This window comes from Peromyscus californicus, unplaced genomic scaffold (genome assembly GCF_007827085.1).
Source record: "Peromyscus californicus insignis strain IS unplaced genomic scaffold, ASM782708v3 Scaffold_15__1_contigs__length_86483966, whole genome shotgun sequence".
In the NCBI taxonomy this organism is placed as follows: domain Eukaryota; kingdom Metazoa; phylum Chordata; class Mammalia; order Rodentia; family Cricetidae; genus Peromyscus; species Peromyscus californicus.
The window spans coordinates 20,099,194-20,111,884 of NW_026294447.1; the positions used below are offsets into that span (position 1 = coordinate 20,099,194).

The window sequence follows — 12,691 nt, forward strand, 5'->3', positions numbered from 1 at the left end:
CTAATACAAATTATAAGGTACTCATATCCAGTAATTTGCTAGACAAGTACAGTAGTATAGACCATTTGGTTATTTGTGTAGACCACTCACAAAAACACACATGTAGTAGATTCTTGTGTTGGCTAATTTTATGTCAATTTGGCACAGGCTAGAGTCATCTGAAGGGTGAGAACCCAAACTGAGAAAGTGTCTCCATATGATTAGGCTGTAGGCAAGCCTGTAGAGCATTTTCTTAATGACTGATGTGGGAGAACTCATCCCATTGTGGGTAGTGTCAGCCCTTTTGCTGGAGGCCCTAGAGTCTGAAAGAAAGCAGGCTAAGAAAGCAGTGATGAGCAAGACAGTTAGCAACATTTCTTACTGGCCTCTGCATCAGCCTCTGCCTCCAGGTTATGGCACTGATTGAGTTCTGTCCTCACTTCCTTCAATGATGGACTACAATGCAGAAGTGTAAGTCAAATAAACCCTCTGCTCCCCAACTTCCTTTTGGGTCATGGTGTTTCATCCCAGCAATAGAAACCATAAGACCATTCTAGAAGGCCCACTTGTCTAGTTAGCAGTGTGTATTCCAAGCTAATTAATTGTGCCTCCCTTTCCATGGGCAAAATCCTGAATAAAAGGTACATAGACAGTAAACTTTTAAATATAGTTGGCGGAACAGAATAGCTGAGAGGTTCAGGTTTGTCCAGCTACCCGAGTAATGCTTGAACTAACACACTCTTATAATGAAGGGCTTGAGGATAATTAATAGACTAGATAGGTCACAGGCCTATGGGAAAGCCTACTACTACTATATTGCTAAAGGAACATAGCAGCTAAATGACTCCTAATAACATACCACTTTACCCAGAGATGAGTGCCTCACTCAACCCTCATCAGAGAACCTTCTTCATGCAGTAGATGGGAACTAACACAGAGACCCACAACAGGACAATGTGTGAAGACTGAAAGACTTCTGGGCACTCGGTCCTAACTGGGGTGTCTTTATCAAACTGTTGCCTTTAGAATTTGGGGGGCTCTTTAGAAGAGGAAGTGAAAAGGTGATGGATGACTCAGGCAACAGTGTCTTCAAGGGACAACAGGACTGATGCACATAGGAACTCACAGAGACTGTGACAGCACATAAAACACCTGTACAGCTTCAGACTGGAAAAAAAATCTTAGCACTAAAAAGGGGAAACAGACATAAAGTTCCAACCATAACCAAGAAGCTATTTGTAACTGACACACACACAGGGAAAAGGAACATCATTCTTCTTTGTGTTGTGGCACAGGTGTATCAACCATACTCCAGGGCAGACTCCATGCCCAGTAGTGGCTGGCCCACACACAACAGACCCTGTGGCTTGTGTTTTGGTAGGGATCACCTTTTGTTTCATTTTGGTATCTTTTGGTCTTGCTGGGTTTTTATTTGTTTATTTTTATTTTCATTTTGTTTTTGATAAAGAAAGAGAGAGAAGGACATAAAGTTAGGTAGATGGTGAAGTGAGGAGGTCTGGGAGGAGTGTGGGGATGAAGTTAGGTAGATAGGGAAGTGAGGAGGTCTGGGAGGAGTGTGGGCATGAAGTTTGGTAGATGGGGAAGTGAGGAGGTCTGGGAGGAGTGTGGGGATGAAGTTAGGTAGATGGGAAAGTGAGGAGGTCTGGGAGGAGTTTGGGGATGAAGTTAGGTAGATAGGGAAGTGAGGAGGTCTGGGAGGAGTTTAGGGAGGTGAAAAACATGATCAGAATATATGAAAAAAAATTTAATTAGAAAATAGTTCTGAGAACATGTTATATTTAAAGACAATCAGCTCACACAAAGTAATATAATGGTAAAGGTTATTAATAATCATACATTCTGATCTTTTAGAGAATGCCAAAGTTTTGTTTTTCTGTGACTCAAATAATTACTGGCTCTTGAACAACTAACTTTATTACTTTATGCACTGAATTATAACTTATGTCATAAGAAGAACAAATGAGTAGAATAATGTAGATCCAAGTCTGTCTGAAAAGGAGGAACCGGGAAGGTAATATTTTCTGAGCATACGGAGCCAACACTTAAGTGAAACTGGTATTTTGGAGCCAATCAAGGAAGCAGTCAGAAAGGGAGGTTCTTTGAATTCCTCCCTTCGTTCCCGGAGGTGTAAAAGGATGCCATGTGGCTTCTTCAGTGCTGGAGGAGCTCCAGAGAAATATCTCACCAAGCTTTCATGACAGATAGGGGCCAAATGCATCCTGGATGATGTTCTCGTAGTGTGCAAAGGAGGTGTTGAAGAGCCAAGGAAAAGTCATTGTCAGGTTGCTCTGAGCCAGATAAAAAGAAAAAAAAAAAAGCACTACATGAAAAGAAGAAGTCAAACCTTGCTGTAGATGACTTTTAGTATTTCAGAATACTCAACCTGCACTCAGTCTCATTTTGGTTCCTGAGAGAGGTGAGCCTGTGAAATGCTAACCTCACCAGGGCTGTGAGAAACAATATTGGTGGGAAATAGAGTGGAAAGAAGTGTTGAAAAAAAATTCGGGGTTCAACCTAAAGAGCAAAGCCATCTGGCATAGACTCCTGAAGCCACAATGGTTCATTAAAGCACCCAAGGAGGGTGGGGGTAGGAATTGAAATACGTATAAGATGATGATGCTTAGGAAACTCCCCGCTAAGAAAGTGGAGGGCACAGTAAAGTTTTCTGGCATTGACCACCAAATCATTCTTCTACTGCATTCCTTAGACAGCTGTTTAAAATGAGTAAGGAGAAAAATCCTTTAGAAAGAACAAAAGCCTCCAAAGAGCTCCAAGCCCGGAGTGTTAGGATGTTAAAATACAAGGCACATTATCAAGAGATGAAAGTTCAAAGAGGCCTCAGCTTCATGTTGGATAAACAGGACCATATGCCCAGCCTCAGAAATATTTCAAATGTGTTGTGAAACTTCACTCAGTTATGAGAGAAATGTTAGAGTTCAAGTGTGAAAAATTCAATTGCATTTTTGAAAAAAGTAGGTTCCAGGAAAGACCACAAACTTCCTAAGCATGTCAGCACCACTTTCCATGACAGCAGACAGAAATGAAAATGTTACTAAGGCTTAGCAAGGCTTTCTGCACAATGGATCAAGTGAGCCCACATAATATTGAAATGTCACTGTGGGATGTATTCCTGTGAGGGAACAAAGTAAGTCCATATGAAGGATATGAGGATGTTGGAAATACTCCACAGTTACCCAGTGTGAAAAGTTCACACAGTTAAGAGAAAGGTAGGCAGTCATCCCACATACAAATTGACACCAAGGCCCCATTGTGGAAGACAACACCTATACAACTCATTGAACATGAAAAAGTTGAGCTGGTGCCTACATAGAGCCTTCACCCCTAGTATTCTTGGTAGAGGAAACTACTCTGCATGCTACCAAAAGAGAAATGTAAACACCAATCCAGCCAGAAATACTTGCATAGACATGGTGTCCTATCTGTAAGACATGCTATGGAAATGGTGGCACAAAGCTTGTGGGAGTAACTGACCAATAACTGATTTGACTAAAGGCCCACTCCACAAGGTGGAACCCATACTCAACACTGTTTTGGTGATCAAGAACCTGAGACTTGATACCCAAGAGACTTAGAGTAAAACCAAATTATTATTCTTAAAAAAAAAATGTGAATTTCTGCATGCTCATAGATCAGTACTTTGCTCAGCTGTGATCAGAGGAACTTCCTGCAGCAGATGGGAACAAATACAGGGACCCACAGCCAGATGTTATATAGAGTGAGAGACCTTAGAACACTCAGCCCTAAACAGGATGTGTCTTCATCTCCCCTCAGGGCTGAGTAAACCCTACAGAAGAGGAGGTGAGAAAAGCGTAAGAACCAGAGGGGATGGAGGACGCCAAGAAATCAAAGCCCTCTCTCAATCAACGAGATTGATGCACACATGAATTCACAGAAGCTGAGGAAGCATGGCATGCACAGGGTCTGCATGGGTCTTCATCTGATGGGGTCTATGGTCGTTTGAATAAGAATGCCCCCCATAGAGTCATATATTTGAATGCTCGGCCATCTGGAAGTGGTACTACTGAACGGTGATTAGGAAGTGTGGCCTTATTGGAGTGGGTTAGAGGAAGTGTGCCACTGGTGGTGGGATGTGGGGCTTCAAATGCTCAAGCCAGGCCCAGTGTCTCTCTGCCTACTGCCTGCAAATCCAGATGAAGAATTCTAAACTCCTTCTCCAGCACCAAGTCTGCCTGTACACCACCATGCTCCCCGCATGATGATAATGGACTAAACCTCTGAAACCATAAGCAAGCCTCAATTAAATGCTTTCTTCTATCAGAGTTGCCATGATCATGGTGTCTCTTCAAAGCAATAGAAGGCTGACTCTGGGGATATATTGTGTATCAAATAAAGCTTGCCTGAGTGAGGATCAGAGGACAGAGCCAGCCACTAGATTAAACAGAGAAGCCAGGCAGTGGTGGCACACACCTTTAATCCTAGCACTCCGGAGGCAGAGATCCATCTGGATCTCTGTGAGTTCAAAACCTCCCTGAACTACATGAGACTGATTCAGTCTAGGAGAGAAACAGCCAGGCAGTGGTGGCACACACCTTTAATCCCAGTACTTGGCAGTCACACGCTTTTAATCCCTGCACTTGAGATCTCATGCTTTAATATCAGTATTTGGGAAGCACACACACCATTAATCCTAGCACTAGAAAGTAAGTGAAATGGCTGGATGGAAAAAGGCATATAGGGCATGAGGAGACAGGAACTAGAACTTTTTGGCTGAAGACTCAGAAGCTTTCAGTCAGAGGATAAATTATGTGAGAAAAAATTATTTTCAACAAAAGGGAAAAAAGTTAGAGATTTTCTTAGAGAAGGGTTAATTAAAAGGAAGAAGAAAACAACACACAAACATCCAGTTTGCCTACAAAGTCCTATTCCAAAAGAATTTTATGGATTCCTAATTTGTGATTGCCAAAAAGAATGCACATAGCTGATAACCTTTCCCTAATCAAGTTTCTTGGAGTGGCTTATATTTCAGTTTCCTTTGGATGCACATACTTAAGTTAATATTCCATGAATAGTAATGGGGAAGTCAGTAAAATATATTATGAATAAAAAGTTCGTTGAAGGAACACCTATGTAAGTTGGATAGTCCAGTGACATAAAGCCATTCCTCTGCTGGGAGAGGGGGGCGGGTTTCATAGTCTCATGCCAATGACTCACCTTGGGTTCCAATCTGCAATAGGGACATCCCAAAATCTGAGCTTTTTCTTTTAGAGCTCTTAATTCACAAACTATCTACACAGAAACAGAGCAGTGCCGATAATTGCTACCCAGGTCCTGTCCCTCTCCTCTCCCTGAAGCTAAAGTGGTATTATGCTAATCTAGAAGAGAAATCCATGTTGCTCTGCCACTGGGCCAAATGTTTGACCTTCCAAAATTAACATCTGCATCTTGTTGTGAAAAAAAAAAAGTTGAGAGAAGAGAACACAGTCTAGGAGGGAAGCAAGGTTGAGGGGAGCACTTTATAGTAAGGTACTCTTCTGGAAACCAGATTGCTCACTCTGCATCGTCTCCCAGCTATACTCACCTGTGAACTCTGGTCCTCCATAAGCATTTTGTAGTAAACCCATGAAAATATACTAAACATGCAACACACAAATGCACAGTCTTCCATCATCTATGTACTACTCATTTTCCAGAATCGACAGATGATGCCAGTTTGTCACTTTGGCTCAGAAAATAGAATACAGATGAACTTACAATGATGCATACCTCTCCTTCCCACCAATTTCTCTCTCTCACTTACTCTTCTATGTAGAAGAGTATGTACATTTCTTTGGGTGCTATTCCTGACTGCATTCATTTGCCCATATGCTTCAACACTGTTTAGGTTGTCCTAAATTATACATATGGAACTACTTTGTTCACTTTAGCAGCTGCTTAGATGACATTCACTCTGCAACTGGTGAGTCTGTTTCTAGAATCTCCTATTAGACTTTTTTTATACCATTTTATGCAATGTGTATGGATATCCTCCCACTTCCTTCTGCACACTTGCAGGAAATCTACATGGTGCCTCTTCCCTCCAGGAGGCATTGCTGGATGTAGTGTGTACACGTTCATCTTTGCCATATACTGCAACAAACACTACATGGTAGACCTTCTATCATCCTGATGGCTATGTAATGCAATCTCCCACCTATGTGAGCTTCCTTAAGGATAACCAAGCTTGAGTATCTTTTCATGATTGGCTTCCTATTTTGTAAATTGTCCTTTTATGTGTCTTCTCCAGTGTTCTTTTAGATGTTTGCCTTTGTCACACTCATTTGTAGTTCTTTATATATTCTAAACACTATTATTTGTCTCATATGTGTTTATAAATGTTACCTGCATAAGATCTGTTCTGATTTTGTTGAGATGTATCTGACATTTTAAATACTTAGTTTCTTTTGCTTTGTTTGAAATACACTACAATAAACATATATGCAAATATATTAAATGTAAATTAGCATACACACAAATATTGTCCGTGTTTGTCACTTCCTGTGATAGTCTACAGTAGTTTAAGTTCTAACCATGCATACTTCTTCTGTTTTCAAATCTATGTTATAAAGCTGGGCTGCTGTGTTGCCTACCAATTTCCTCTTATTGCAAATTCAGTGCCTATGACTTTAGCAAGGTGGAAGGACTAGGTATCAGAAACACTAAGATCAAATCTCATGCCTGCCACGTGCTCCCATAGACCATAGCTTCTCCATGCTTTATGTCTCTCATCTAAAGCATGAGCTTTACCCACATTGATTCCCCCATTCATCCTAGCCTTTACTTCTTTATCTGATAACCCACAAAGGCAAATGACAGAAATACTAGTTTTAGCTTGGTGTTCTTCATTTTAAAGACCGGGAACCTGGGCAGCTGAGAGTTTAACTAACTTAATTGAAGATACATAGGTGCCACAGTTACCGTATAGTAGATCTGATACCCAGACTTGCACATCAGGCTTTCCAGCCCATCACAACACTGCCTCCTGGGATTTTGTCTTTGCAAGTGAAAGGAGTGTGAGCCTGCGGTCTATGGCCTGATGCACACACATTTTATAAAAATGTTGTTTATTTTTATTTCCTATAAAGGGTATTCTCAATTTTTCTACTTCATTCCAAATTTGAATGAACTTACATTAGAGGGCTCTAGCACACTTCTACAGCATACACATAATCTAGAAATCGGGTTAAATCACAATGTGACAAGACTCTCTTCAAGTTTGTCTTCTATTTATTTTTTCTTGGGTGGGAGGTGATATTTATTTGAAAACAGGGTCATGCTACCAAGCCCAGGCTTTACTTGGACTCATGATCCTCCTGCCTTGGCTCCTTTGAGTGATGGGACTACAGGTATGTGCCCCCATGCTCATCTCTCTTCATTCTTGTCCTGTTTCCCGCTCTACCAGTGTTATCCTCTATAACTTCTTCAAAAGCTTGAGAAACTGTAGGCCTAACTTGAAATATATAAAGGAATTAAAGTCCTGAAAGAAAGTACAATATCTGAAGTACTTCATGTGCTTCCTAACGCCAGCATTGTGTCGGTGTGTACAAGGAAAACCATTTCTTCCTGAGATGGCCTTGAGCATCTGCTGCAGTATGAACAGGGTGAGGATAAGGGAGAAAGCAACAGTAAAAAAAGAAGCCAGCTAGCTTCCATCAGTTATTCCATGGTCAGTGTCTATTATCCTAACACTGGTTTCTTCCTCTCTCTTTCAAGGCTTTAAGTCTTTTTGCTCTTTAATTCCCCATACAATTTTACTTACTTAATTAGTCATCAGTTCTAAAGGATAAAAATGCTGCCATTCAGCATAGACAGAACACATAGACATAGAAGTTCATTCTATCACTCTTGAGTTTACAGGACAAGGAAAATATAATCAAATAAATTGGATAAAGCCTTCCCCAGACTTTGTTTACACAGTCTAATTTCTTACATATTCAGGACCTTGGATGACACTTTCCCACATAACATGGTCCTCTGAGCTGCCCTGTGATGATAGTCCTCTGCTGTTGTTTCTAAGACTTTCTTCCTAGGCTTTGACCTGTCCTCCAAGTATTGACATGAATGTGGTCACAGTAACCAAGAGATAGTCCTCTGCTGTTGTTTCTAAGACTTCCTTCCTAGGCTTTGACCTGTCCTCCAAGTATTGACATGAATGTGGTCACAGTAACTAAGAGTTACGACTGTTTCCTAGAAATAGTGACTATTAAAGCCATCCTGATCCTAGAAAAATCAAAATGTGAACAAAAAATATAAATGAAGAACAGAAGAAAATAAAGTGAAGTAGATCATTTTCCTTAACTTGTAATCTTAAGAGGGACCAAAGAATAGGAAAAGAGGAAGGAAAGGAGATAAGAAGAAAGGGAGAGAGGGAAAGGGAGAGAGAGAGAGAAGACAGGGCCCAATTATCCCCCATCTGTCTCCTTCCTTCCCTCTCTGTCCCTCTTCTTTTCTTTCTCTATCTTCTTCCTTTCCCTATCTTCAAAACAAAACAAAACAAAACAGTATGGTGCTTGTCAATTTAGTAACCTGTATTGTCAGTCATTTACCAGTGATTCTGAGCCAATTTGTTCGTTTTGCTCACTATGGTAAAGGTCATATTTTTGTTCATTATGATTTTTCGAAATTTGACTGGTGAATGAGCTTTTCTTTCATAAGACAATGGTTTAATGAGGTATTGGCCTATAAATATTTGATATACTTTAATTTAGACAATTAGCAGATCTTAGGACTATGATATAATTATAGATTTTTCCAAACTCTGAATCTGTTTATAGCCAATACATTTTCTTTAGAATTTTAGTAATATTTAGGACAAAGTGACTAATAATATATTAACTTATTTACTGTATGTATATAACAGTATATTTTATTATATAAAATCATAGTCAAATGAATACTACAATTAAGCCAATTAATACACCTATCACTTCACTTAGCTACCTTTGTGTGTGTGCATACACATATGTATATATTGTAAGATCATCTAAAATTTTTGTCTTAGCAAACCAGTTCACAATATAATGTCATCTATAATCTTCATGCTATATATTATATCTCCAGGTTTATGAATCATACCCAATTACATATTTGTACCCTTTGATTTTACTGTATTTTACTATATATTAAGAAGTGCTCCAGGCCACATCTAACCCCTCCACCTACCCAGATCCTGCATATCCTTCTCCTGGGTCTAGCCAGAGGGGGTCTGTCTGATCCTTAGCTCTAGACCCAATCCCTAAATATAGCTCTAAACTCCAGGCTTGGACCAGGACACACTGGCTCAGTTCTCTGTGTCTACCTGACTTTATTCTGCCTAAGCTATCGCCAACCTAAACTGACTCGAAAGATCCTCTCTTCTGTCCCAACCTGCTCTGTCCACATATAAGAAACAAGACTAACAAAAAAAGAATTCCATGTGCCTATATCTTATCACAAAAGTACACACAATATAAGGTCAAGAAAGTATATCCTGCACAAACCCACCAGTACTGTAGAAAGGTTTGCTAATAAGAATGACCTAGATTAACCTTAGAACAGAGAATTTGAAAGAATGGTCATAACCTTCGTAAGAGAATTCAAGGAGTCTAATGAAGACATGAAAAAACAATTAACTTGAGGAGAAAAAAAGCTAATGAGAATAAATGCCTGAGTGATACCCAAGAAAACACAAACATCAGGCTGATAGAAATGACAAAGACAGTCCAAGATTTGAAACAAGAATTCAATATGAGATAGAAATATTGAAGATAATTCAAGCTGAAATGCAGATGAAATTGAAAAGCCCAATAACTCAACTAGACCTCAAAGGAAAGCCTTACAAGCAGAATGGATCAAGCAGAAGATAAAATATTAGGACTCAAAGATAAAATAGAGGACCTAGACAAAGTAAGTAAAAATATGAAAAAAAAATAAAACACAGGAAAGGAACATACAGGAAATGTGTGAAACCATGATAGGGTCAAATCTTAAAACTATAAAATTGATGAAAGAAAAGAATCCCAGGTCAATGATAGAGACCAGATATTCAACAAGATCCTAGAAGTGAACTTCCCCAAACTAAGGAAAGATACATCCATACAGATATAAGAAACACACTAAACAACAAATAAACATGGCTAGAAAAGAAAATTCCTACAGCATATCATAGTTAAAAAACTAAGGGTACAGAACAACAAAAGAATATTGAAAGTTAAAAGAGGGGGAAAAAGAAATTACATACAAAAGGAAAACTCATCAGATTAACAGTTGATTTCTCAATGGAAAGTTGGAAAGCCAGAGAGCCTAAAACAATGCATTCCAATTCCTAAAAGACCATGACCCAACCCAACATAATATATACAACAAAACTATCTACCATGATTGAAGGAGAAAAATTAAACTTTCCATGATATAAACAGCCTAAAAATATTACATTCAACGAATCAAATACAAAGAAAACACGGAAACAGTGTCTTTGACTGAAGAGAGGAATGAGCGTATGTAGCCCTAAGATAGTTGAAAGAAATACAAAGCTATAATTACCAAAATACCAGCACCACTGGGGACACAAACAACAATACAGTGATGACAATCAACACACTTTTTGGAAAGAGAAACAAAACTCATCTATCTGTAGTCTATAAGAAACACAACTTTAAAACTAGACACTGTCTTAGAGTAAACAGATAGAAAAAAATCTACTCCAATCAGACAGGACAAGGAAGCAAGCAGGTGTCACTATCCTAAAAGCTGACAAATAAGACTTCAAACTAAAATTTACCAGAAGATAAAAAGGAGGACACTTCATTCTAACAAAGGAATAGTTGAACAAGAATATATCGCCATCCTAAATATACATGTACCAAAATCTGGTGAAAAAAATCCATTAAAAATGTACTACCGAAATTAAAGACATAGATGAACATCAACTCATTAATAGTAGGTGACTTCAGTAGCCCACTTTCTTAAACAGACAAAAAAAGTGGATATACATCAGAATTAAATGATACCATCCATCACTGGACTTAACGTATCTACATAATATACAGTCACTCAAATACAAAGGAATGTGCATTCTACTCAGCTGCACATGGAAGCTTCTCTAAGATAGACCACATCCTAGTTCACAAAACAAGTCTTTACAAAATCAGAAAGATTGAAATAACTCTGTGTATCCTATTTAACTATAATATAATAAAACTTAAAATTGACAGAAAACAAATATTTAGTAAACACATAAACTCATGAAGGTTAAACAACTCATTACTGAATGATGAATAAGTCAAAGAAGAAATCAAGAAAGAAATAAGAAATTTCTTGGAACTAAATGAAAATGAAACCACAACACAACAGAACCCCTGGGACATATTAAAAAGAATTTGGAAAAACAAAAATAAATCAAACCCAAACTCACTAGATGACTGCTGTGGGATGTCGTTCTATATGTTGTGACTATGTGTTGCTCTGATTGGTTGATAAATAAAACGCTGATTGGCCAGTAGTCAGACAGGAAGTATAGGTGGGGCAAGGAGACAGGGAAAATTCTGGGAAGTGGAAGAGTTGAGTCAGGAGTCGCCAGTCAGTCACAGAGGAAGCAAGATGACAAGGCAGAACTGAAAAAAGGTACAAAGTCATGTGGCTAAATATAGATAAGAATTATGGGTTAATCTAAGTGTAAGAGCTAGTCAGTAATAAGTCTGAGCTAATGGCAGAGCAGTCATTAATAATATTAAGTCTCTAAGTGATTATTTTATGAAAGGGCCACAGGACTGCAGGGTCTTGGCAGGACTGGAGAAACAATTCCAATTATAGATGACAATAAATAATAAAAAATCAGAGCAGAAATTAATGAGAAAGAAACAAAGAAAAGAATCAATGAATCTAACAATCGGTTCTTTGAAAAGATAAACAAAAATGACAAACCCTTGGCCAATTAATAGATAGATGAAAGAAAGAAAGAAAGAATGAAGAAAGAGATGATTCAAATTAACAGAGTCAGAAGTGAACAGGGAAACATTACAACAGACACTAAAGAAATTCAGAATATCATCAGGGAATACGTAAAAAACCTATACTTCACTAAGCAGGAAATTCAAAAGAATTGAATAATTCTAGATTCAACCAAATCACCAAAAATTAAACCAAGAAGAGATAAACAACCTAACCAGACTCATAGCAAATGAAAGCTTTAAATAATAATAAAATACCTTCCAGCTTAAAAAAAGTCCAGGGTTTCAGGGCTAGATGGATTCACAGCAGAACTCTACTGGACTGTCAAAAATCAGCTACAACTAAGCCTCTTGAACTTTTAAAGCATAAAAACAGAATGAATATTCTCAAATTCCTTCTGTGAAGCCAGGATTACCCTAATACTAAAACCAGGTTAAAAAAAAATAACAAGAAAATTACAGATCAATATCCCCTAAGAACACAGATTCAAAATGTAAATAAATACAGGATAGTAGCAAAATGATCATCCGTCATGAAGTTGGTTTTATCCCTGAAACACAGATGTTGTTCAAATACACTAATAAATAAATTTAATAAATTACATAAATGAAGTTAAAGGCAAAAATCACATGATTATCTCAATGGATGCAGAAAAGGCCTTTGACAAAATTCAATATAGCTTCATGATAAAAATCCCAGAGACAGTAGGACTAGAGGGAACATACTTCAACATAATAAAAGAATA

The 12,691-nt window shown here is 38.3% G+C and overlaps 1 long non-coding RNA gene across 5 annotated transcripts in view; it reads right to left on the reverse strand.

Moving 5' to 3' along the window:
* Positions 1-12,691, reverse strand: part of LOC128110723 (uncharacterized) — a 125,025-nt gene that overhangs the window by 50,317 nt on the left and 62,017 nt on the right. The window contains exon 6 of one of the 5 annotated variants that reach the window (XR_008218299.1): positions 844-2,288. The exons of the other annotated variants lie outside the window; for them this stretch is intronic. This is a non-coding gene — a long non-coding RNA (uncharacterized LOC128110723). Of the gene's footprint in view, positions 1-843; positions 2,289-12,691 lie in introns of those variants that run through there. 5 annotated transcript variants of the gene reach the window in all.